The sequence below is a fragment of the Salvelinus fontinalis genome, chromosome 32 (genome assembly GCF_029448725.1).
Source record: "Salvelinus fontinalis isolate EN_2023a chromosome 32, ASM2944872v1, whole genome shotgun sequence".
NCBI classification, from domain to species: domain Eukaryota; kingdom Metazoa; phylum Chordata; class Actinopteri; order Salmoniformes; family Salmonidae; genus Salvelinus; species Salvelinus fontinalis.
The window spans coordinates 8,206,972-8,231,067 of record NC_074696.1 but is presented as its reverse complement, the minus strand read 5'-3'; positions in this window follow the sequence as shown (position 1 = coordinate 8,231,067).

The window sequence follows — 24,096 nt, the reverse complement described above, 5'->3', positions numbered from 1 at the left end:
AACACTCAGGACAGGTGTATCCCATTCACTAACACTCAGGAGAGGTGTAGCCCAATCACTAACACTCACGACAGGTGTAGCCCATTCACTAACATTCTGGACAGGTGTAGCCCATTCACTAACACTCACGACAGGTGTAGCCCAATCACTAACACTCACGACAGGTTCAGCCCATTCACTAACACTCAGGACAGGTGTAGCCCATTCTCTAACACTCACGACAGGTGTAGCCCATTCACTAACACTCACGACAGGTGTAGCCCATTCACTAACACTCAGGACAGGTGTAGCCCATTCACTAACACTCAGGACAGGTGTAGCCCATTCACTAACACTCACGACAGGTGTAGCCCATTCACTAACACTCAGGACAGGTGTAGCCCATTCACTAACACTCACGACAGGTGTAGCCCATTCACTAACACTCACGACAGGTGTAGCCCAATCACTAACACTCAGGACAGGTGTAGCCCATTCACTAACACTCACGACAGGTGTAGCCCATTCACTAACACTCACGACAGGTGTAGCCCATTCACTAACACTCACGACAGGTGTAGCCCATTCACTAACACTCACGACAGGTGTAGCCCATTCACTAACACTCAGGACAGGTGTAGCCCATTCACTAACACTCACGACAGGTGTAGCCCATTCACTAACACTCACGACAGGTGTAGCCCATTCACTAACACTCACGACAGGTATAGCCCATTCACTAACATTTTGGACAGGTCTAGCCCAATCACTAACACTCAGGACAGGTGTAGCCCATTCATTAACACTCACGACAGGTGTAGCCCATTCACTAACACTCACGACAGGTGTAGCCCATTCACTAACACTCACGACAGGTGTAGCACATTCACTAACACTCACGACAGGTGTAGCCCATTCACTAACACTCACGACAGGTGTAGCCCATTCACTAACACTCAGGACAGGTGTAGCCCATTCACTAACACTCACGGCAGGTGTAGCCCACTCACTAACACTCAGGACAGGTGTAGGCCATTCACTAACACTCACGACAGGTAGCCCATTCACTAACACTCAGGACAGGTGTAGCCCATTCACTAACACTCAGGACAGGTGTAGCCCAATCACTAACACTCAGGACAGGTGTAGGCCATTCACTAACACTCACGACAGGTGTAGCCAATTCACTAACACTCAGGACAGGTGTAGCCCATTCCCTAACACTCAGGACAGATGTAGCCCAATCACTAACACTCAGGACAGGTGTAGCCCATTCACTAACACTCAGGACAGGTGTAGCCCAATCACTAACACTCAGGACAGGTGTAGCCCATTCACTAACACTCACGACAGGTGTAGCCCATTCACTAACACTCAGGACAGGTGTAGCCCATTCACTAACACTCACGACAGGTGTAGCCCATTCACTAACACTCACGACAGGTGTAGCCCATTCACTAACATTCTGGACAGGTGTAGCCCATTCACTAACACTCAGGACAGGTGTAGCCCATTCACTAACATTCTGGACAGGTGTAGCCCAATCACTAACATTCTGGACAGGTGTAGCCCATTCACTAACACTCAGGACAGGTGTAGCCCAATCACTAACACTCAGGACAGGTGTAGCCCATTCACTTAGACTCAGGACAGGTGTAGCCCAATCACTAACACTCAGGACAGGTGTAGCCCATTCACTTAGACTCAGGACAGGTGTATCCCAATCACTAACACTCAGGACAGGTGTAGCCCATTCACTTAGACTCAGGACAGGTTTAGCCCATTCACTAACATTCTGGACAGGTGTAGCCCAATCACTAACACTCAGGACAGGTGTAGCCCAATCACTAACACTCAGGACAGGTGTAGCCCATTCACTAACACTCAGGACAGGTGTAGCCCAATAACTAACACTCAGGACAGGTGTAGCCCAATCACTAACACTCAGGACAGGTGTAGCCCATTCACTTAGGCTCAGGACAGGTGTAGCCCATTCACTAACATTCTGGACAGGTGTAGCCCAATCACTAACACTCAGGACAGGTGTAGCCCATTCACTTAGAATCAGGACAGGTGTAGCCCAATCACTAACACTCAGGACAGGTGTAGCCCAATCACTAACACTCCGACAGGTGTAGCCCATTCACTAACACTCCTACAGGTGTAGCCCATTCACTAACACTCAGGACAGGTGTAGCCCATTCACTAACACTCCTACAGGTGTAAACCATTCACTAACACCCAGGACAGGTGTAGCCCATTCACTAACACTCACGACAGGTGTAGCCCATTCACTAACACTCACGACAGGTGTAGCCCATTCACTAACACTCACGACAGGTGTAGCCCATTCACTAACATTCTGGACAGGTGTAGCCCATTCACTAACATTCTGGACAGGTGTAGCCCAATCAATAACACTCACGACAGGTGTAGCCCAATCACTAACACTCACGACAGGTGTAGCCCAATCACTAACACTCACGACAGGTGTAGCCCATTCACTAACACTCAGGACAGGTGTAGCCCATTCACTAACACTCAGGACAGGTGTAGCCCATTCACTAACACTCACGACAGGTGTAGCCCATTCACTAACACTCAGGACAGGTGTAGCCCATTCACTAACACTCAGGACAGGTGTAGCCCATTCACTAACACTCACGACAGGTGTAGCCCATTCACTAACACTCACGACAGGTGTAGCCCATTCACTAACATTCAGGACAGGTGTAGCCCATTCACTAACACTCACGACAGGTGTAGCCCAATCACTAACACTCACGACAGGTGTAGCCCATTCACTAACACTCACGACAGGTGTAGCCGAATCACTAACACTCACGACAGGTGTAGCCCATTCACTAACACTCACGACAGGTGTAGCCCAATCACTAACACTCACGAGAGGTGTATCCCAATCACTAACACTCACGAAAGGTGTAGCCCATTCACTAACACTCACGACAGGTGTAGCCCATTCACTAACACTCAGGACAGGTGTAGCCCAATCACTAACACTCAGGACAGGTGTAGCCCATTCACTAACACTCACGACAGGTGTAGCCCATTCACTAACACTCAGGACAGGTGTAGCCCATTCACTAACACTCAGGACAGGTGTAGCCCATTCACTAACACTCAGGACAGGTGTAGCCCATTCACTAACACTCAGGACAGGTGTAGCCCAATCACTAACACTCAGGACAGGTGTAGCCCATTCACTAACACTCACGACAGGTGTAGCCCATTCACTAACACTCGGGACAGGTGTAGCCCATTCACTAACACTCACGACAGGTGTAGCCCATTCACTAACACTCACGACAGGTGTAGCCCATTCACTAACATTCTGGACAGGTGTAGCCCATTCACTAACACTCAGGACAGGTGTAGCCCATTCACTAACATTCTGGACAGGTGTAGCCCAATCACTAACACTCAGGACAGGTGTAGCCCATTCACTAACACTCAGGACAGGTGTAGCCCAATCACTAACACTCAGGACAGGTGTAGCCCATTCACTTAGACTCAGGACAGGTGTAGCCCAATCACTAACACTCAGGACAGGTGTAGCCCATTCACTTAGACTCAGGACAGGTGTATCCCAATCACTAACACTCAGGACAGGTGTAGCCCATTCACTTAGACTCAGGACAGGTGTAGCCCATTCACTAACACTCAGGACAGGTGTAGCCCAATCACTAACACTCAGGACAGGTGTAGCCCAATCACTAACACTCAGGACAGGTGTAGCCCATTCACTAACACTCAGGACAGGTGTAGCCCAATAACTAACACTCAGGACAGGTGTAGCCCAATCACTAACACTCAGGACAGGTGTAGCCCATTCACTTAGACTCAGGACAGGTGTAGCCCATTCACTAACATTCTGGACAGGTGTAGCCCAATCACTAACACTCAGGACAGGTGTAGCCCATTCACTTAGAATCAGGACAGGTGTAGCCCAATCACTAACACTCAGGACAGGTGTAGCCCATTCACTTAGACTCAGGACAGGTGTAGCCCAATCACTAACACTCAGGACAGGTGTAGCCCATTCACTTAGACTCAGGACAGGTGTAGCCCATTCACTAACATTCTGGACAGGTGTAGCCCAATCACTAACACTCCGACAGGTGTAGCCCATTCACTAACACTCCTACAGGTGTAGCCCATTCACTAACACTCAGGACAGGTGTAGCCCATTCACTAACACTCCTACAGGTGTATCCCATTCACTAACACTCAGGACAGGTGTAGCCCATTCACTAACACTCACGACAGGTGTAGCCCATTCACTAACACTCACGACAGGTGTAGCCCATTCACTAACACTCACGACAGGTGTAGCCCATTCACTAACATTCTGGACAGGTGTAGCCCATTCACTAACACTCACGACAGGTGTAGCCCAATCACTAACATTCTGGACAGGTGTAGCCCATTCACTAACATTCTGGACAGGTGTAGCCCAATCACTAACACTCACAACAGGTGTAGCCCAATCACTAACACTCACGACAGGTGTAGCCCAATCACTAACACTCACAACAGGTGTAGCCCATTCACTAACACTCAGGACAGGTGTAGCCCATTCACTAACACTCACGACAGGTGTAGCCCATTCACTAACACTCACGACAGGTGTAGCCCATTCACTAACACTCACGACAGGTGTAGCCCAATCACTAACACTCACGACAGGTATATCCCATTCACTAACACTCACGACAGGTGTAGCCCATTCACTAACACTCACAACAGGTGTAGCCCATTCACTAACACTCAGGACAGGTGTAGCCCATTCACTAACACTCAGGACAGGTGTAGCCCATTCACTAACACTCCTACAGGTGTATCCCATTCACTAACACTCAGGACAGGTGTAGCCCATTCACTAACACTCACGACAGGTGTAGCCCATTCACTAACACTCACGACAGGTGTAGCCCATTCACTAACACTCACGACAGGTGTAGCCCATTCACTAACATTCTGGACAGGTGTAGCCCATTCACTAACACTCACGACAGGTGTAGCCCAATCACTAACATTCTGGACAGGTGTAGCCCATTCACTAACATTCTGGACAGGTGTAGCCCAATCACTAACACTCACAACAGGTGTAGCCCAATCACTAACACTCACGACAGGTGTAGCCCAATCACTAACACTCACAACAGGTGTAGCCCATTCACTAACACTCAGGACAGGTGTAGCCCATTCACTAACACTCAGGACAGGTGTAGCCCATTCACTAACACTCACGACAGGTGTAGCCCATTCACTAACATTCAGGACAGGTGTAGCCCATTCACTAACACTCACGACAGGTGTAGCCCATTCACTAACACTCACGACAGGTGTAGCCCAATCACTAACACTCACGACAGGTGTAGCCCAATCACTAACACTCACGACAGGTGTAGCCCATTCACTAACACTCACGACAGGTGTAGCCCAATCACTAACACTCACGACAGGTATATCCCATTCACTAACACTCACGACAGGTGTAGCCCATTCACTAACACTCACAACAGGTGTAGCCCATTCACTAACACTCAGGACAGGTGTAGCCCATTCACTAACACTCAGGACAGGTGTAGCCCATTCACTAACACTCACGACAGGTGTAGCCCATTCACTAACACTCACGACAGGTGTAGCCCATTCACTAACACTCACGACAGGTGTAGCCCAATCACTAACACTCACGACAGGTGTAGCCCATTCACTAACACTCACGACAGGTGTAGCCCATTCACTAACACTCACGACAGGTGTAGCCCATTCTCTAACACTCACGACAGGTGTAGCCCAATCACTAACACTCACGACAGGTATATCCCATTCACTAACACTCACGACAGGTGTAGCCCATTCACTAACACTCACAACAGGTGTAGCCCATTCACTAACACTCAGGACAGGTGTAGCCCATTCACTAACACTCACGACAGGTGTAGCCCATTCACTAACACTCACGACAGGTGTAGCCCATTCACTAACACTCACGACAGGTGTAGCCCAATCACTAACACTCAGGACAGGTGTAGCCCATTCACTAACAATCACGACAGGTGTAGCCCATTCACTAACACTCACGACAGGTGTAGCCCAATCACTAACACTCAGGACAGGTGTAGCCCATTCACTAACAATCACGACAGGTGTAGCCCATTCTCTAACACTCACGACAGGTGTAGCCCATTCTCTAACAATCACGACAGGTGTAGCCCATTCTCTAACACTCACTGGATCCAATACTCCCTACTTGACTAGTTTGACTGGCTCAGTTTCAATTGTTGGTTTTATGGCGTATGGGACAGGCCAAGCTGGTGTCTGGTTTCACGGTCAGTTTAACCATTATGTTCTTCATACTGCCAAGTTCTCCATTGAACACAGTGTGTTTCCTCAATATCTCTTGTAGGTTTGTGTCCTCTTGTGAATATATGATCTTTTCCAGCCATCTGCGTCCTAGCAAACTGGCTGGTTGCCTTTTGATGATGTAAAGTGGTAGCTCTACCTTCTGTTTGCTCTCACTGGAAATCTCAGCAGAGTCTGTTTTCAGCGTCATCTTCATGGGCTTTGGGTGTGAGGTGATGTAGTCTATCCTTGTTTACAATCTTAGACAGCGTAGATACAGCTGCTCCAGTGTCACCCAGTATCCGTGTCCACGGTCTTAAATGGAAAAAACACGCAAAGACTCTTCCCCATCACACAGGGTATCATTGTCTTCATCCTCTGTTCTCCGTTTGATGCACTTTCTTTTTGTACTTCCTGAAGTCACTTTTCTTTTGATTAGTACTTTTTTTGTCTTTTTAAAATATTTTTTTTACATGCACGTTTGTTGTAACCCTTTCTGCCTCTACCTCTGCAGTCTAAGTCTTTGCACCAACACAGCTTGGTGAGCTGGTTTCCCACAGCGATAGCACGGCTTGGTGAGCTGGTTTCCCACAGCGATAGCACGGCTTGGTGAGCTGGTTTCCCACAGCGATAACACGGCTTGGTGAGCTGGTTTCCCACAGCGATAGCACGGCTTGGTGAGCTGATTTCCCACAGCGATAGCACGGCTTGGTGAGCTGGTTTCCCACAGCGATAGCACGGCTTGGTGAGCTGGTTTCCCACAGCGATAGCACGGCTTGGTGAGCTGGTTTCCCACAGCGATAGCACGGCTTGGTGAGCTGGTTTCCCACAGCGATAGCACGGCTTGGTGACCTGGTTTCCCACAGCGATAGCACGGCTTGGTGAGCTGGTTTCCCACAGCGATAGCACGACTTGGTGAGCTGGTTTCCCACAGCGATAGCACGACTTGGTGAGCTGGTTTCCCACAGCGATAGTACGACTTGGTGAGCTGGTTTCCCACAGCGATAGCACGACTTGGTGAGCTGGTTTCCCACAGCGATAGCACGACTTGGTGAGCTGGTTTCCCACAGCGATAGCACGGCTTGGTGAGCTGGTTTCCCACAGCGATAGCACGACTTGGTGAGCTGGTTTCCCACAGCGATAGCACGGCTTGGTGAGCTGGTTTCCCACAGCGATAGCACGGCTTGGTGAGCTGGTTTCCCACAGCGATAGCACGACTTGGTGAGCTGGTTTCCCACAGCGATAGCACGGCTTGGTGAGCTGGTTTCCCACAGCGATAGCACGTCTTGGTGAGCTGGTTTCCCACAGCGATAGCACGGCTTGGTGAGCTGGTTTCCCACAGCGATAGCACGGCTTGGTGAGCTGGTTTCCCACAGCGATAGCACGGCTTGGTGAGCTGGTTTCCCACAGCGATAGTACGGCTTGGTGAGCTGGTTTCCCACAGCGATAGCACGGCTTGGTGAGCTGGTTTCCCACAGCGATAGCACGGCTTGGTGAGCTGGTTTCCCACAGCGATAGTACGGCTTGGTGAGCTGGTTTCCCACAGCGATAGTACGGCTTGGTGAGCTGGTTTCCCACAGCGATAGCACGGCTTGGTGAGCTGGTTTCCCACAGCGATAGCACGGCTTGGTGAGCTGGTTTCCCACAGTGATAGTACGGCTTGGTGAGCTGGTTTCCCACAGCGATAGTACGGCTTGGTGAGCTGGTTTCCCACAGCGATAGTACGGCTTGGTGAGCTGGTTTCCCACAGCGATAGTACGGCTTGGTGAGCTGGTTTCCCACAGCGATAGCACGGCTTGGTGAGCTGGTTTCCCACAGCGATAGCACGGCTTGGTGAGCTGGTTTCCCACAGCGATAGCACGGTTTAATACCTACTGCCTTGTTTTTGTTTTTTTATCTGTAGACACCTTATCGGTCGATGCACTTAACCTCCATGCGTGTCTATTTGCCATTTCCATTGATGTACCCACTTCTATTGCTCTCTGCAATGTTAAGTTACTCTCAGTCAAAAGGTGTTTCTGAATTACCTCGCTGAGCATTCCACACAGTAACCTATCACGTATAGTGTCACTCAGTGAGCGCCCAAATTCACAGTGTTCAAAGAACAGTTTCAATAGAGCCACAGACTGTGAGATTGACTCCCTCTCCTCTTGATTTGTCTTATGAAACATGAATATTTTTGCGATGATCAGGGCTTTGGTAGAATAATGTCCTTTTAATGTAGCCACAATTTCATCATACGATTTGTCAGCAGTTTATTTAGGCGCTCGCTAGGCTGCGCAGTAGATTCCATTTTTTTGCCTCCTATAACATTGGAAAAATGTGGCACAGCTACTTCTGCTTTACTTCCAACACAAAGCAGTCAAAACGTTCTGTGTAAGAACTTCCTAGATTTTCAACCAGTGCAGATGTTTTCAGTTTTTTTTTTCTTCACACTTTTTGGACGGTTCCTTACTCACTGCCCTTCTTCTGTTCTTTTCACACAGCTTCCACTTAAACTCTTCCTCTCCCTTGAGACTCTCATTGCATTGACAGCGGAAGCTAGCTAGCATCGCTCTTGACTGACTAGCTTTGACATTTTATTTGATGAAAAAAGCGAATTAAACTCAGACTTTCTATCGAAAATAATGAACACAAACGTGAGAACGTTTCTTCCTCGTCCCCAGTTTTGTTGTTTAACACACTGTATTACTAATACAAATAATATAAGGACAGGACATGAGACGGAAGTAGAAACTAACGTGGGCATTGTTTCATGCGTTTTGAAGGACATGACAGTCCAAACATTCCACTGCGAGATGATCCAATTCTTGCTAATTGAGTCTCTGCAGGTTCCTGTGGTATTGAGATTCTCTTGGCTCCAGCAACACAATACCTCGATTGACCGGTCTACTGATGCCAACGTGGCTTGGAGCCCGTTCTGCCACACCCATTGGCTGAAATCAGCTCTGCCTGCCCCGGGACGTCTTCCTCCCCCGAACCACTCCGCCATTCCCGCGGAGCAACAGGACCTCCGGGAGGGGTTCAGTAAGGGAGGGGTTCAGTAAGGGAGGGGTTCAGTAAGGGAGGGGTCCAGTAAGGGAGGGGTTCAGTAAGGCCCGGTCTACTTCGCTTCCACAACACCGACTGGTACCCAAATAGGTTAAGCCTGATGCGCTGGCACGCCGTTATAGCCCCACGGCTACACCCCCGGAAGTTGAGACCTTTCCCCCCTGCTCCAAAATCATTAGCCCCTCTGCTCTTCGTCCTCTGTTGCCCCGTACCCTCCGTACCCTCCGTATACTTCCTACTTTTCATGTGTTTAGATCTAAACCCATGTCTCACAGCTCTTTGTTTCCTGTTTCCTGATAACTGGGAGAAACTCCCTAATTACAAGTGCCAAGTTTGTAGCGTCATACACAAGAAGACTCAATGCTGTAATCACTGTGAAAGGTGCTTCAACAAAGCACTTAGTAAATGGTCTGAATGCATATGTAAATGTGATATTTCAGTTTTTTTATTCTTTATATATTTGCAAACATTTCTAAAAACCTGTTTTTGCTTTGTCATTTTGGGGTTTTGTGTCAATGTTAGAATAATGCTGTAATGAAACAAATTGTGGAAAAAGTCAAGGGGTCTGAATACTTGAATGCACTGAATGCACTGTATGTATGCAGGGAGGTACGGGTGCCCTAAAGGTACAAACTAGAATCTCAATACACAACAAATGTGTGTTCATCCATTCTTGAAAAAAATGCTATTTATTGCAATCATAAGCTACTGAAATATCCTACAGTCCTATCAGTAAACACAGCTGTTCAAACAATAAATCAAAAATTTACAAGACAACACACGCACACACACACACACAGAGCAGAACAAACCTGTATTAACTCTAAAGGTCGAGAGTGAGTCACAGTATCTTTATCTGAGCTCAGGGTCGAATAGAAAGAATATGAAGTAATATTTAATATGACACATCCTCAAACTGACACAAACTGTGAAAGCAATACAAAAGCATATAATGAATCATAAATTCTATCGAAGAAATTGAAGACTGTCGAGAGAGAGAGAGAGAGAGAAATCAATGGAGCATTACAGAGATTTTGAAAGGGTTGAACAGATGGAGATAATAAAGAGAGAGCGGCTGAAAAACAAAGTGAGTATATTAGATTGACAGAGAGTGAGAGAATAAGACTGCCAGAGAGACACAGAGACTGAGACAGAATTCTTATTTTGGTATCATTAGATGCTATAGTTTCTTTTTAAATTGTGACCTTCCTATCCTCATCCAGCCTTTCCGAAGCTTTTCCTGTGTGGGCTCAGTATTTTGTAAGGTAATCAGGCTGCTAATCAATCCGTCCGTCAAAGTGAGGTGAAGGTACTGACTGCATCACTTCTTCTTTTTAGAAAGAAATAATGTTTTGAAAATCCCAAATTGTTTGCAGAGTCAACTTACACACAGCGCTGACACACACACACACACACTTATCCCACCAGACATGCCATCAGAGGTCTTTTCACTGTCCCCAAATCCAGAACAAATTCAAGAAAGCGTACAGTATTATATAGAGCCCTTATTGATCTCATATTGCTCAAATAAACAGCAAATCTGGTTTCAAAAAACAGATAAAGCAACACCTCGCGGTGTGTAGGCATTGATACAGTATGTAGGCTATATGTGCCTTTAAAAAAAATGTTCTGTCCTTGAGCTGTTCTTGTCTATTAATGATGTTCTGTATTATGTCATGTTTCATGCTTTGTGTGGACCCCAGGAAGAGTAGCTGCTGCTTTTGCAACAACTAATGGGGATCCTAATTGTCACGGATCCCTCCGGAACCTTCATCAAGCACACCTGTCCCCTGTTCCCACTGATTAGTATGTGTATATATGTGCCGTTTGGTTTCCATGGTCTGGTCGATTATTGTTACAATGTCCGTTGGTGCGTATAAGTACCTGCACTGTGTGTTTTGGCTTTTGTGCCCTTGTGCGCAGATGATTACGGGTCTCGCCCCGTAGACTGGCATAAGACTGGCATAAATACCAGTTGGTAAACCTCCCACCTGGATTGGGTCATACCAACTCCCATCCCTAACTCCTAGAGGACTGAAATGGACAAGCATACAGTATATCACAAAAGTGAGTACACCCCTCACATTTCTGTAAATATTTGAGTATATCTTTTCATGTGACAACACTGAAGAAATGACACTTTGCTACAATGTAAAGTAGTGAGTGTACAGCTTGTTTAACAGTGTAAATTTGCTGTCCCCTCAAAATAACTCAACACACAGCCATTAAGGTCTAAACCGCTGGCAACAAAAGTGAGTACACCCCTAAGTGAAAATGTCCAAATTGGGCCCAAAGTGTCAATATTTTGTGTGGCCACCATAATTTTCCAGCACTGCCTTAACAGTCTTGGGCATGGAGTTCACCAGTGCTTCACAGGTTGCCACTGGAGTCCTCTTCCATTCCTCCATGATGACATCATGGAGCTGGTGGATGTTAGAGACCTTGCACTCCTCCACCTTCCGTTTAAGGATGCCCCACAGATGCTCAATAGGGGTTAGGTCTGGAGACATGCTTGGCCAGTCCATCACCTTTAACCTCAGCTTCTTTAGCAAGGCAGTGGTCGTCTTGGAGGTGTGTTTGGGGTCATTATCATGTTGGAATACTGCCCTGCGGCCCAGTCTCTGAAGGGAGGGGATCATGCTCTGCTTCAGTATGTCACAGTACATGTTGGCATTCATGGTTCCCTCAATGAACTGTAGCTCCCCAGTGCCGGCAGCACTCATGCAGCCCCAGACCATGGCACTCCCACCACCATGCTTGACTGTAGGCAAGACACACTTGTCTTTGTACTCCTCACCTGGTTGCTGCCACACACGCTTGACACCATCTGAACCAAATAAGTTTATCTTGGTCTCATCAGACCACAGGACATGGTTCCAGTAATCCATGTCCTTAGTCTGCTTGTCTTCAGCAAACTAATTGCCGGCTTTCTTGTGCATCATCTTTAGAAGAGGCTTCCTTCTGGGACGATAGCCATGCAGACCAATTTGATGCAGTGTACGGCGTATGGTCTGAGCACTGACAGGCTGACCCCCCACCCCTTCAACCTCTGCAGCAATGCTGGCAGCACTCATACGTCTAATTCCCAAAGACAACCTCTGGATATGACGCTGAGCACCTGCACTCAACTTCTTTGGTCGACCATGGCGAGGCCTGTTCTGAGTGGAACTTGTCCAGTTCAACCGCTGTATGGTCTTGGCCACCGTGCTGCAGCTCAGTTTCAGGGTCTTGGCAATCTTCATATAGCCCAGGCCATCTTTATGTAGAGCAACAATTCTTTTTTTCAGATCCTCAGAGAGTTCTTTGCCATGAGGTGCCATGTTGAACTTCCAGTGACCAGTCAGTATGAGGGAGTGTGAGAGCGATGACACCAAATTTAACACACCTGCTCCCCATTCACACCTGAGACCTTGTAACACAAACCAGTCACATGACACCGGGGAGGAAAATGGCTAATTGGGCCCAATTTGGACATTTTCACTTAGGGGTGTACTCACTTTTGTTGCCAGCGGTTTAGACATTAATGGCTGTGTGTTGAGTTATTTTGAGGGGACAGCAAATGTACACTGTTATACAAGCTGTACACTCACTACTTTACATTGTAGCAAAGTGTCATTTCTTCAGTGTTGTCACATGAAAAGATATACTCAAATATTTACAAAAATGTGAGGGGTGTACTCACTTTTGTGATATACTGTATATATCAGTTTCAACCCTCCCACCCGGATTGGGTCATACCAACTCCCATCCTATAGTCCTAAAGGACTGAAATGGACAAGCATAAATATCAGTTTTAACCCTCCCACCCGAATTGGGTCATACCAACTCCCATCCTATAGTCCTAAAGGACTGAAATGGACAAGCATAAATACCAGTTGGTAACCCTCCAACCCGGATTGGGTCATACCAACAGCCTTCCTCTAGTGCTGAAGGCCTGCAACAGAATGGCACCAACTCCCTTAAGCAGCTAGTTGATGTTATTGCTCTAAAATAAAATACATGACAGTATTTACACTCATAACAAATGAATCAGTTCAGAACCACATAGGATACGTAGCCATACAGTTCATCCATTCATAATAACCAGGAAACGCAAGTCAGAAGCTCGGTGTCATAATTGTCCTGTGAGGATCAGAATGAGTCAGATCAGACTGGGTTGGGTGACAGTGACAGTGACTGTAACCAGGCCTCTCTCTCCCCCGCAGAGAGGAGAGTGCGAGATGCTGGATGGTCGACCATTCACACCCCGTTCACACCCTTTCTCTCTTTACAGTATTTGCTAAAGGAATGTTTCTTTGTCTCCAGAGAGTTTTTCCCGCCCAAAACTCTTAAGGTCCAAAAAGTGGATAATGGGACATTCTAACATGAAGAATGTGGGGAATGGTCAATGGGGGGAGATATGGAAAACAAACGTCATATGGTTGATTATTTTGTGATGGCATTAAAATCTAATGGAGGAAATACTGTAACTTGGAAGTATGGCAGTAATGAGGTTTCATCCGATGTGTTGATAATATGAAAAGGGATGAAGGTATTTGTGTTAAGACAGGAAAGTGGTTTTAGTTTTGTAATGAGATAATAGTTTTTTGATAATACTTTGCACAGTAACTAGCCACGCCTCGAGTGAGGTCAGAGAGCTTGTCAGCATGACGGAATGCCCCTTTTGAACAAGAGTTCATAAAAAGCCTTGGTAACGAAATTAACATTAGACTGGTCAGAATGATGATATTATAAGAGGTAATGATTAGTTAGATGACTGGTCAGAATGATGATATTATAAGAGGTAATGATTAGTTAGATGACTGGTCAGAATGATGATATTATCAGAGGTAATGATTAATCAGATGACTGTTTATGGATGTAATAGATACCTTATAGAGTTTAATTCAGGCGATGTAATAAATATATATATATCTTATAGAGTTTACTTCACGAGATGGTAACTCTTTAAACAAACTCTTCCGCGGTGCCCCAAAATCCTAATGAGTTAATTGTTACATGAATAATTTAATGGGGTAACAATTAAACGTAGTTAGTTGATTAGATATACAACAGTCATCAGATTAATGAAAGTAAAGTCATGACAGTGGGAATTATGATTAAACTCTTCCGCGGTTTCCCAAATTAATTAATGATGATGGGATTAATGATTAACATTTATAAAGTGAGCAAATTATTACTTTTTTATAATAGGAAAATGCATAATCATTAGTGTACCTAAGTATTTAATATAGTTACATTAGAAAAATGCTTGTCTGACAGAAGCCTTAGCTGCAGATGTTTACATAAGATAATGTGATTTAACCAACATTGTTTGCTATCCATTACTTGGAGTTACAGGATAGGTATTGTTTAAGAGAATTTTCTAACAACCTTAACTCTCTTCGTTTTCGTTTCGGCCCAAACATGTGTCTGGGTGCAGGTGGTGCTTTGTTTATTAAAATAAATACATGTTTTGCTCCATCAAGTATTCCAACAATGTGTACGCCGCCATCTTGTCTATTTCAAATCTTCTCTCATTGATCGAGACAGGTGGATCCATCCCAACGTACCAAAGAGAAGATTTTGAAATAAGGCGTGTGCACAAAACAAAAGAACATGCACGCATACTAACCGAAGTCTCGCAGGTGTTGATATGGTTTTGCGCCTGTACCTGTCACGATCATCGTTAGGTGAAAGAGAGGACCAAGGCGCAGCGTGATATAAATACATCTTCTTTTTAATAGAAGAAGAAACGAACACTAATACAAACTAGACAAAACAACAAACGACTGTGACGCTATCAAACGAAAGTGCAGACACAAGCAACTAACGTCAAGACATAGACAAAAACACACAAACATCCCCCATGTCACACCCTGACCTAACTAAAATAATAAAGAAAACAAAGATAACTAAGGCCAGGGCGTGACAGTACCAGGTGATAGAAATGTAAACTTCAGTACCGGTGCTCTAAAAAGTTGTGTAAACAATATTTTCATGTGGATATTTTGTCTTACATTTCAAACATCTGAATGACCAACCGCGAAAGACAACCGGTATAGTAAGTTTAAAAGGAATTATATTCAAAATTCTGGCTTGAAAGGTAACTTTCCATGTTTCTGCACTGCTTTACTGTTTAGGTTTCAGACTGTGTAGCAAGAATTGGTATCACCGTGTGAGTTATTAGCCAACAGACACATACACTACTCTATAATTGACTCTCTGTTCCATCTTGTTAGGCATTGTTAGTGACCCTGTCATGATGCTGGAGGTACCCTGGTGCTGCACAAGCAAGGAGGAGAAGGAGGAAGAGAAGGAGAAAGAGGAAGATGAGAAGGAAAAGGAGAAGGAAGAAGAGAATGTGGAGGAGGAGGAAGAGAAGGAGGAGGAGGAGGAGGAGCAGGAGGAGGAGGTGGAGGAGGATGAGGAGGGGGAGGAGGATGAGGATGAGGAGGAGGGTGATGAAGAGGATGAGGAAGAGAAGGAGGAGGAGAAGGATGAGGAAGAGAAGGAGGAAGAGAAGGTGGAGAAGGAGGAGGATGAGGAAGAGGAGGAGAAGGAGGAGGAGAAGGAAGAGGAAGAGGAGGAGGAGGAGGAGGAGGAGGAGGAGGAGGAGAAGGAGAAGGAGGAGAAGGACGAGGAGGTGGATGAGGAAGAGAAGGAGGTAAAGGATGAGGAGGAGGAGGAGAAGGAGTAGGAAGAGGAAGAGGAGGAAGAGAAGGAGGAGGAAGAGGAAGAGAAGGAGGAAGAGAAGGAGGAAGAGAAGGAGGAAGAGAAGGAGGAAGAGAAGGAGGAAGAGAAGAAGGAGGAGGTGGAGGAGAAGGAGGAGGAGGAAGAGCAGGAGGAGGAGGAGAAGGAAGAGAAGGAGGAAGAGGATAGAGGAGGAGGAGGAAGATGAGATGATCCTGTCTATCCGAGAGGGAATGTCGACTGAAGGGTGAGTGATATGGAGTGATGCCTTGAAGTGTGTATGGGGGAGGGGGTTGTGTGAGTGTCTGTGTCTGTGTTAAGCAATATGATAATACTGTAGATCCATTATAGAGGGTAAGTGAAATTTTAACCATATAGGATAACGCTATCTTAACCTGCTTCATTCCGTTCTATTCAAATCTACAGTAAGTAGAGATAGTAGCATCTTTTAACGTTATCTCTACTCTCTCTGTCTCGCTCTACTCTCTCTGTCTCGCTCTACTCTCTCTGTCTCGCTCTACTCTCTCTGTCTCGCTCTACTCTGTCTGTCTCTCTCTTTCTCTGTCTGGCTCCCCATCTTTCTCTCTACTCTCTCTGTCTCTCTCTACTCTCTCTGTCTCTCTCTACTCTCTCTGTCTCGCTCTACTCTCTCTGTCTCTCTCTACTCTCTCTGTCTCGCTCTACTCTCTCTGTCTCGCTCTACTCTCTCTGTCTCGCTCTACTCTGTCTGTCTCTCTCTTTCTCTGTCTGGCTCCCCATCTTTCTCTCTACTCTCTCTGTCTTTCTCTACTCTCTCTGTCTCTCTCTGTCTCCTCGTCTTTCTCTCTACTCTCTCTGTCTCTCTCTACTCTCGCTGTCTCTCTCTACTCGCTCTGTCTCTCTCTGTCTCCCCCTGTCTCCCCCGCCCCCCTCTCGCTCTCTCTGTCTCTCTCTGTATCTGTCTCCCCCTCTCTCTCTCTCTGTCTCTCTCTACTCTCCCTACTCTCTCTGTCTCTCTGTCTCCCCTGTCTCTGTCTCTCTCTACTTTCTCTGTCTCTCTCTGTCTCCCCCCGCCCCCCCCCCTCTCTCAATCTCTCTCTCTCTGTCTCTCTCAATCTCTCTCTCTCTCGCTCTCTCTACCCTCTGTCCCCTCTCTACCCTCTCTCTCCCCTCTCTCTCCCCTATTTTCTCCCTTTCTCACCTCTCTCTCTCTCTCTCTCTTCCCCCTTGTGCTCACGTCATGTTCTCTGTTCTCTGCACTTTCCCTTCTCCGAGGTTCAGAGTTCAATGCTGGGGTTGCACTCTCTCTCTGTCTTATGTAACAGCAGCCTTACGTACAGCAGTCATGTTGCCTCATATTCTCCTCTCCTCCTAGTCCTCAGGCATCGCAGTGGATGCCTCCCAAATGGCACCCTATTCCCTTTATAGTGCACTACTTTTCAGCAGAGCCCTATTCCCTTTATAGTGCACTACGTTTGACCAGAGCACATACGGACCCTCGTCAAAGTAGTGCACTACGTAGCGAAGAGGGTGCTATTTGGCACGCATTTTTGGGTTTGGTGACCCTGGCAAAACAGTTCCCTAGAAAATCTGTGGCATTTCCAAGTAGTCTAATGTGACATCCTATCATTTCTTCCTATCAAAATCTTAATGTGCGTGCGCGTGTGTGTGTGTGTGTGTGTGTGTGTGTGTGTGTGTGTGTGTGTGTGTGTGTGTGTGTGTGTGTGTGTGTGTGTGTGTGTGTGTGTGTGTGTGTGTGTGTGTGTGTGTGTGTGTGTGTGTGTGTGTGTGTGTGTGTGTGTGTGTGTGTGTGTGTGTGTGTGTGTGTGTCTCTGAGCCTGCAAGTTTTCAGTCCAGATATTTGAGACGGTTAATTCTTTAGAGTCTATGATGTTGGGGGATTTCTTAGATGGAATTGTTTTAATACGATGGATCAGTCAGCTATTTGATTTAACAATTTTTATAATAGTTAAATAGTTCTGTCTAACCGTTCAGACGCTACAGACGTTTTTCACGAGAAGACGGATTTTCGTGATGGTCAATTGGTCTGACAAAACACCTTCTCCTAGCACTGCCACCTTTCACCGCAGATGAGGAAGTTCGCCATCGGCGGATGTGGTGGATTGAGACGCAACCAAATGCAAAAAAAAAAAAAACACACGTATCTTTAGTTTATATTGACATATTTCGATGGGGATTTGTTATGTGATTTAGATTAATACACCAGTGTGTCGTTAACTTGGTTTAACCCTGAAGTTAGATAGAGCTCATCTGGTTTAATTCAATGGAAAAGTGCTAAACCGAACCTCACCCAAGCCAGGCTTAGTTACAGCAAATGCTTTAAAATATTTGAACGATTTTAAGTACGATTTTTACCCCAGGTTTGTTAATATTGCAGGAAACGTTTTTTCTCCAGTTTGCTGCCAACGGAACAATACTCAAATTCATTAGAACACACCATAGAAAAATATTTTTTTTTGCAAATGAAAACAACATTTTTCTTATTGAACAAGTTCAGGTAGTCCTTCCTTGTTTCAATCAGTTTTCTTCTGTTCCGTTTCAAACGTAACTATTTCAATAGTGCTTATTAAACCCAGGTCTAGTGTGTTTGAGGCGGACAGGAGGACACGTTTCAGTTTGACTGAACACAACCCAGGTGTAGTGGGATGGTTAGTTCAGGAGCAGCTGATGTCACCCTTTCCTCAGCTGGGGGGGTCAAAGGTGAGCTATTCCTGGAGATCCAGGACATACTTTTAATCGTAATGGGAATCTTAACACACACACACACGCACACGCACGCACGCACGTGCACACACACACACACACACACACACACACACACACACACACACACACACACACACACACACACACACACACACACACACACACACACACACACACACACACACACACACACACACACACACACACACACACACATATACCAGTGGAGGCTGATGAGGGGAGGACGGCTGATAATAGTGTCTGGAACAGAGTGAATGGAAAGGCATTAAACCATTGGCTGCAGCAAGCTCTCACAATGTCACTGCAGAATGAGACGTTTATCCACTTTCTCCTACATCAAATTTCAAGAGGTTTTTTGTTGTTCCTGCTACTCTGTATCGTTCCATTTCTCCAAACGTCAAATTTTGAAGTTAAGGATTAAGTTTAGACACTCATTCTGAATAATTAAGGTAAAGATTTTGGATAGGATTAAAACATTCAGTTTCGACACTCATTCTGAATGGTTAAGGTACGGGTTCAGGTAAGGGTTAAGGTACGGGTTCAGGTAAGGGTTAAGGTAAGGGTTCATGTAAGGGTTAAGGTAAGGGTTAAGGTAAGGGTTAAGGTAAGGGTTAGGGTAAGGGTTAAGGTAAGGGTTAAGGTTAGGGTTAAGGTAAGGGTTAAGGTAAGGGTTAAGGTTAGGGTTAAGGTTAGGGTTAAGGTGAGGGTTCAGGTAAGGGTTAAGGTAAGGGTTAAGGTTAGGGTTAAGGTAAGGGTTAAGGTAGGGGTTAAGGTAAGGGTTCAGGTAAGGGTTAAGGTTAGTGTTAAGGTAAGGGTTAGGTTAGGGTTAAGGTAAGGGTTAAGGTAAGGGTTAAGGTAAGGGTTAAGGTAAGGGTTCAGGTAAGGGTTAAGGTTAGGGTTAAGGTAAGGGTTAAGGTAAGGGTTAAGGTAAGGGTTCAGGTAAGGGTTAAGGTAAGCGTTAAGGTAAGGGTTAAGGTGAGGGTTAAGGTGAGGGTTAAGGTGAGGGTTAAGGTGAGGGTTAAGGTGAGGGTTAAGGGTTGGGTTCAGGTTAAGGTTCAGGTGAGGGTTAAGGTTAGGGTTAAGGTTAGGGTTAAGGTGAGGGTTAAGGTGAGGGTTAAGGTCAGGGTTAAGGTGAGGGTTAAGGTAAGGGTTAAGGTAAGGGTTAAGGTAAGGGTTAAGGTGAGGGTTAAGGTGAGGGTTAAGGTGAGGGTTAAGGTGAGGGTTAAGGTGAGGGTTAAGGTGAGGGTTAAGGGTTGGGTTCAGGTTAGGGTTCAGGTTAGGGTTAAGGTTAGGGTTAAGGTTAGGGTTAAGGTTAGGGTTAAGGTAAGGGTTAAGGTAAGGGTTAAGGTTAGGGTTCAGGTTAGGGTTCAGGTTAGGGTTCAGGTGAGGGTTCAGGTGAGGGTTAAGGTGAGGGTTAAGGTTAGGGTTAAGGTAAGGGTTAAGGTGAGGGTTAAGGTGAGGGTTAAGGTAAGGGTTAAGGTTTGAGATAGGTTTAAATCCAAAACTAGTGTCCAGAACTGGGATTGAACATGCAACCTTCTGATCCAGAGTCATGGGATTCTAGCTATCCACTAACCTGTCCACAACGCTCCACTAACCCGTCCACAACCCTCCACAACACTCCACTAACCTGTCCACAACGCTCCACTAACCTGTCCACAACGCTCCACTAACCTGTCCACAACCCTCCACTAACCTGTCCACAACACTCAACAACGCTCCACTAACCTGTCCACAACGCTCCACTAACCCGTCCACAACCCTCCACTAACCTGTCCACAACACTCAACAACGCTCCACTAACCTGTCCACAATGCTCCACTAATCTGTCTACAACGCTCCACTAACCTGTCCACAACCCTCCACTAACCTGTCCACAACACTCAACAACGCTCCACTAACCTGTCCACAACGCTCCACTAACCCGTCCACAACCCTCCACAACACTCCACTAACCTGTCCACAACGCTCCACTAACCTGTCCACAATGCTCCACTAACCTGTCCACAACGCTCCACTAACCTGTCCACAACACTCAACAACGCTCCACTAACCTGTCCACAATGCTCCACTAACCTGTCCACAATGCTCCACTAACCTGTCCACAACACTCAACAACACTCCACTAACCTGTCCACAACCCTTCACAACACTCCACTAACCTGTCCACAACACTCCACAACCCTCCACAACGCTCCACTAACCTGTCCACAACGCTCCACCAACCTGTCCACAACACTCAGCAATCAAATCAAATCAAAATCAAATCAAATGTATTTATAAAGCCCTTCTTACATCAGCTGATTTATCAAAGTGCTGTACAGAATCGCAGCCTAAAACCCCAAACAGCAAGCAATGCAGGTGTAGAAACACAGTGGCTAGGAAAAACTCCCTAGAAAGGTCAAAACCTAGAAAGAAACCTAGAGAGGAACCTAGAGAGGGTTCCATAGCCGCAGGCAGAACAGTTGAAACTGGAGCAGCAGCACGACCAGGTGGACTGGGGACAACAAGGAATCATCATTCCAGGTAGTCCTGAGGCATGGTCCTAGGGCTCAGATCCTCCGAGAGAGCGAGAGAAAGAAAGAAAGAAAGAAAGAAAGAAAGAAAGAAAGAGAGAAAGAAAGAGAGAATTAGAGAGAGCATACTTAAATTCACACAGGACACCAGATAAGACAGGAGAAATACTCCAGATATAACAGACTGACCTTAGCCCCCGACACATATACTACTGCAGCATAAATACTGGAGGCTGAGACAGGAGGGGTCAGGAGACACTGTGCCCCCATCCGATGACACCCCAAACAGGCAGGATTTAACCCCATCCACTTTGTCAAAGCACTGCCCCCACACGACTAAAGGGATATCTTCAACCACCAACTTACCATCCTGAGACATGACCGAGTATAGCCCACAAAGATCTCCGCCATGGCACAACCCAAAGGGGGGCGCCAACCAAGACAGGAAGACCACGTCAGCGACTCAACCCACTCAAGTGACACACCCCTCATAGGGATGGCATGGAAGAGCACCAGTAAGCCAGTGACTCAGCCCCTGTAACAGGGTTAGAGGCAGAGAATCCCAGTGGAGAGAGGGGAACCGGCCAGGCAGAGACAGCAAGGGCGGTTCGTTGCTCCAGAGCCTTTCCGTTCACCTTCACACTCCTGGGCCAGACTACACTCAATATGACCTACTGAAGAGATGAGTCCTCAGTAAAGACTTAAAGGTTGAAACCGAGTCTGCGTCTCTCACATGGGTAGGCAGACCATTCCATGTAAATGGAGCTCTATATGAGAAAGCCCTGCCTCCAGTTGTTTGCTTAGAAATTCTAGGGACAATTAGGAGGCCTGCGTCTTGTGACCTTAGTGTACGTGTAGGTATGTACGGCAGGCCCAAATCGGAAAAATAGGTAGGAGCAAGCCGATGTAATGCTTTGTAGGTTAGCAGTAAAACCTTGAAATCAGCCCTTGTCTTAACAGGAAGCCAGTGTAGGGAGGCCAGCACTGGAGTAATATGATCAAATCTTTTGGTTCTAGTCAGGATTCTAGCAGCCGAATTTAGCACCTACTGAAGTTTATTTAGTGCTTTATCCGGGTAGCCGGAAAGTAGAGCATTACAGTAGTCTAACCTAGAAGTAACAAAAGCATGGATTAATTTTTCTGCATCATTTTTGGACAGAACGTTTCGGATTTTTGCTATGTTACGTAGATGGAAAAAAGCTGTCCTTGAAACAGTCTTGATATGTTCGTCAAAAGAGAGATCAGGGTCCAGAGTAACGCCGAGGTCCTTCACAGTTTTATTTGAGACGACTGTACAACCATCAAGATTAATTGTCAGATTCAACAGAAGATCTCTTTGTTTCTTGGGACCTAGAACAAGCATCTCTGTTCTGTCCGAGTTCAGACGTAGAAAGTTTGCAGCCATCCACGTCCTTATGTCTGAAACACAGGCTTCTAGCGAGGGCAATTTTGGGGCTTCACCATGTTTCATTGAAATGTACAGCTGTGTGTCATCCGCATAGCAGTGAAAGTTAACATTATGTTTTCGAATGACATCCCCAAGAGGAAAAATATATAGTGAAAAGAATAGTGGTCCTAAAACGGAACCTTGAGGAACACCGACATTTACAGTTGATTTGTCAGAGGACAAACCATTCACAGAGACAAATTGATATCTTTCCGACAGATAAGATCTATACCAAGCCAGAACTTGTACGTGTAGACCAGTTTGGGTGTCCAATCTCTCTAAAAGAATGTGGTGATCGATAGTATCAAAAGCAGCACCAAGGTCTAGGAGCACGAGGACAGATACAGAGCCTCGGTCTGACGCCATTCAAGGTAATTTACCACCTTCACAAGTGCAGTCTCAGTGCTATGATGGGGTCTAATACCAGACTGAAGCATTTCGTATACATTGTTTGTCTTCAGGAAGGCAGTGAGTTACTACGCAACAGCTTTTTCAAAATTTTTGAGAGGAATGGAAGATTCGATATAGGCCGATAGTTTTTTATATTTTCTGGGTCAAGGTTTGGCTTTTTCAAGAGAGGCTTTATTACTGCCACTTTTATTGAGTTTGGTACACATCCGGTGGATAGAGAGACAATTATTATGTTCAACATAGGAGGGCCAAGCACAGGAAGCAGCTCTCTGAGTAGTTTAGTTGGAATAGGGTCCAGCATGAAGCTTGAAGGTTTAGAGGCCATGATTGATTATTTTCATCATTTTGTCAAGAGATATAGTACTAAAATACTTGAGGGTCTCCCTTGATCCTAGGTCCTGGCAGAGTTGTGCAGACTCAGGACAACTGAGCTTTGGAGGAATACGCAGATTTAAAGAGGAGTCCGTAATTTGCTTTCTAATGATCAGGATCTTTTCCTCAAAGAAGTTCATGAATTTATTACTGCTAAAGTGAATGCCATCCTCTCTTTGGTAATGCTGCTTTTTAGTTAGCTTTGCGACAGTATCAAAATTACAATTTGGATTCTTCTTATTTTCCTCAATTAAGTTGGAAAAATAGGATGATCGAGCAGCAGTGAGGGCTCTTCGATACCGCATGGTACTGTCTTTCCAAGCTAGTCGGAAGACTTCCAGTTTGGTGTGGTGCCATTTCCGTTCCAATTTTCTGGAAGCTTGCTTCAGAGCTCGGGTATTTTCTGTATACCAGGGAGCTAGTTTCTTATGACATATGTTTTTTGTTTTTAGGGGTGCAACTGCATCTAGCGTATTGCGCAAGGTTAACTGATTTTTCATCCTCTGACGTCCTTCGGTAGGCAGAGGGAGTCTGGAAGGGCATCAAGGA